Raw genomic sequence first — 3,297 nt, 5'->3', positions numbered from 1 at the left:
AGTTCATGCCCATTTTAAGATGAGACAGATTCAGAGAGGGTGGTAACTAGTGCAAAGCCACACTGGCTGAACCACACTAGATTCAAGGCTCTGTAAGATTAAATCCAAGTCCAACACTCTTTCCCTGGGGGACAGGGGAGGTCCCTCAGATCTCCCTATAAATTTTCCTCGAATCCTCTGTGCTCCTGGATTCCATCATCTTCCCCCTTGTGTTGAAATCTAGTTCCTTGAAATTGTATCTATTGTCTTCTACTCTCTTTTCAGAAGTTCATTCTTTTGTTATTGTTCATTTTTGAAACCGTATTTTAATTGCAATTTTAATTCTCTTTTCATTTCCTCCTTCCAAACACTCCCATATACCTGCTCCTGCTCTGGATCAAATTCATGACCTCTTTTTTCTGTGTGTGTGTGTGTGTGTGTGTGTATATATATATATGTGTGTGTGTGTGTGTATGTGTGTGTGTGTGTGTGTGTGTATGTGTATGTATATATATAGCTTGTTCATACAATTCCTCTAATGTTACTTGTAGGTATGTTTTCAGGGCTACCAACCGGTGTGCTGTCATCCCTCAGCATAGGACTTAGGCTGTATCTTCAATAGATGAAGAATTGTACAAATTTGTGCATAAGTAGATGAACATTTACACCTCGGACAACAAATCTATGAATCAGTGAATTTAAAATGATTTACGGGTTATTTGGATGGATGGATGGATGGATGGATATAAGAAATAAAAGTTAATGCTTCATGCATGAAAAAATGAATGTGTACATGTTTGGAAAGTATATAGATTACATGAAATGATAAATAGGTGAATAAATGATGAATCTTGACAAATAATAATACAAATGCACGTGTCAATTAGTGAGTGAACAAAAATGTATGTGAATACCGAGTGGGTGGATGAACATGAAAGAGAATAATAGGTAAGTTCATAGATAAAGTAATTAGTGCTAGGATGAATGGTGAGTTTAGAACAGACAGATGAATTCACACATGCAGGAATGAATGAATGAATGAATGAATGAGGGAGGAAAGAAGCCAACAAATTGGGGGCATGAATACCTTCTCTGTTTTCTTAGGATAGTCCCATCCAGAGTGTGCCCTATGAATAAAAAGCCTGCGATACTGGGACCAATGAGTTTCCAGGAATCAGACTTAAAGTTGTAGTTTGAAGTCTGGGGTTGAGTCCCACCTGCACACAGAGACTGCATCTGGCAGGAGTCTCCTACAGTTCATCCCTTAAGAGCCACAATCAGTCAAAAAGATGAACACAGCATATGACCAGAAACCCTCGCCCAGTGTCTCAGTCCCCAGTCTCAGTGAGCACTCTGTCTATCCACTCCAACCACGTCCTGGAGCACAAGCAGGCACCCACAGGCAAGGAAATTAATTCTTTGCATCCAAGAGCAGCCTCTTGTAATGAAGAGGCTGCTGCAATATCTTTGCAACAAGCAGCAACCCACATGTTTGATTACAACAGGTTGAGCCATTCCACGCTCCCCAGTGCCAGGGCTCAGGGAAAAAGAAACGAAAACACCAGCACAAAACATGAAGCAAGAACACATGCTCCCTGACAACCACCACCGGGTAGGGGTGGGAAGATCCCGGAATCTGAACTCCTCTGCTTGCCGCCTGGCCACTGAGAGACATTCTTTCCCTTTGCTTCCTTCTCTCTTCCTCAGACTCTGAGCTTCAGCAGTTTTAAATGACTGACACTTCCCTACTCACCCCTGGGACGTAATTCCTGCAGGATTGTGGCAAACTAGTATTTCAGGTTCCCTTGGCAACCCTGGCGCCTTGTCTCCTGAGAACTGTGCTTCCTCAGGACCTGAGAAGACCTTACTTCTGGGTAAGAATCTATACTTTTCTGTTTCTTTGCTGTCCCCGCCCCCTGCAGCAACCTGGCTGCGGCTTGGATGGGGAGGGGCTGGCTGGGGAAAAGGATATGGTTGAAGTTAGAAACCACAAAGTGGGAGGAGGAAGGCCCTATGCGTTCCAGTCCCTGGGTGAGAGGGCATGGCATGTAGATTCCTGGGATGGAAAAGTGCCTGCTTCCAGTCTTCAATCCTGTCATTGCTTGTTCTATGATGCAACTTTTGAGTAATCCCTGCCACTGAGGACTGGGTGCCCATCTGGCCTCGGGCATATGTCAGTCATTGAATTAATCATTCTACTTTGACACATGCAGGAAGGAGTTACTCTCCCTCATGGCTACGGGGAGCGGGTGTGGGATTGGACACGAGCAGACCCTATGGTGGAAGAGTTGTGGGGCAGAGCTGTGTGGAAGGCGGCGCCTTCCATCTCTGCTTGCAGAGTAAGCACACTTCCCAGGCATCAGGAAGTCTATAAAGAAGGCCACCAAGCATCAACAGGTTTTGCTTTGTTTGGGGAGGGGGTGGAAGAGGCAAGACCTTGGCCTTGATGACTAACTCCAAACAGCAGCCTCTGAGAAAGACAGTGATGTGCAAATTACTGATTTTTATTGGACACTTTGGGGAATATAGCTGTTTGTCAGGAAATGAAAGAGAATGTTTGTGCTTATAAAATTATATGGAAAATCAATGTGGTGTTAAGTATATTTCTCAGTTGTTTGAGTCAAGGACTGTTCTCTAGCCAATTCTAGCAAACTCCAAGGGGATGGCAAGGTCCCAAAGTCCAGCTAGGGGACTCGATGGAAAGGTCAAACTTCTGTTTACTACCGCCCTCCATCTTCCTAGTGTATGTCTAGTGACATGAAGTGACAGAGTGATGAAGGCTGGGCTGGGTAGCTAGCACTGCATCTCAGCAGCTGCACTTAGCTGCACACAGGCATCTTGAAGCTTTGGTCTTTTCCGAGTTCTTTTTCTCCACTCTAATTCATGGATCCCTGTAATATCAAGCTTCTGTGACAGATGGGGGTGACCCCAGGAGAAGCATGTGGCAGTAGGGGAGATCAGAGTTACCCAAATCTTGAGTGAAAATGGTGTCCCACATCACTTCTGGGTTCCAGGAGCCACCTCCTGTGGGTAGAAGTGTATTGTGTGACGCTGGCATTACCCAGCTTGACACAGGCATAGAGTGAAGATGGAGGAATAGACAAGTCTTTTGCCCTCTTGGCAAGTGCTTGACATTGCTTTGTGACTGAGGATCTTTGACTGACTGGGGATGATGTCAAAGAAACTAGACAGAGAGCTCGTAGAAACCAGAGTTTGAAACCTAACAAGCTACCAACAAGAGTTCCACCTGTGACTACAAGTCTTGTACTAGATATTATATTATATTATATTATATTATATTATATTATATTATATTAT

General features: G+C 44.2%; 1 protein-coding gene across 1 annotated transcript in view; it reads left to right on the top strand.

Moving 5' to 3' along the window:
* The first annotated feature begins 1,603 nt into the window (after positions 1-1,603).
* The window catches only part of Tenm4 (teneurin transmembrane protein 4), a 725,631-nt gene continuing 723,937 nt past the window's right edge, over positions 1,604-3,297 (top strand). Inside the window, exon 1 of the mRNA XM_028770606.1 lies at positions 1,604-1,853. The gene's annotated coding sequence lies outside the window, so the exon portion shown is untranslated. The remainder of the gene's footprint in view (positions 1,854-3,297) is intronic.

The sequence above is a fragment of the Grammomys surdaster genome, unplaced genomic scaffold (assembly GCF_004785775.1).
Source record: "Grammomys surdaster isolate TR1022 unplaced genomic scaffold, NIH_TR_1.0 203, whole genome shotgun sequence".
In the NCBI taxonomy this organism is placed as follows: Eukaryota; Metazoa; Chordata; class Mammalia; order Rodentia; family Muridae; genus Grammomys; species Grammomys surdaster.
Note: the sequence above shows the minus strand (reverse complement) of the source record. Positions and strands in the feature narration are given on the sequence as shown.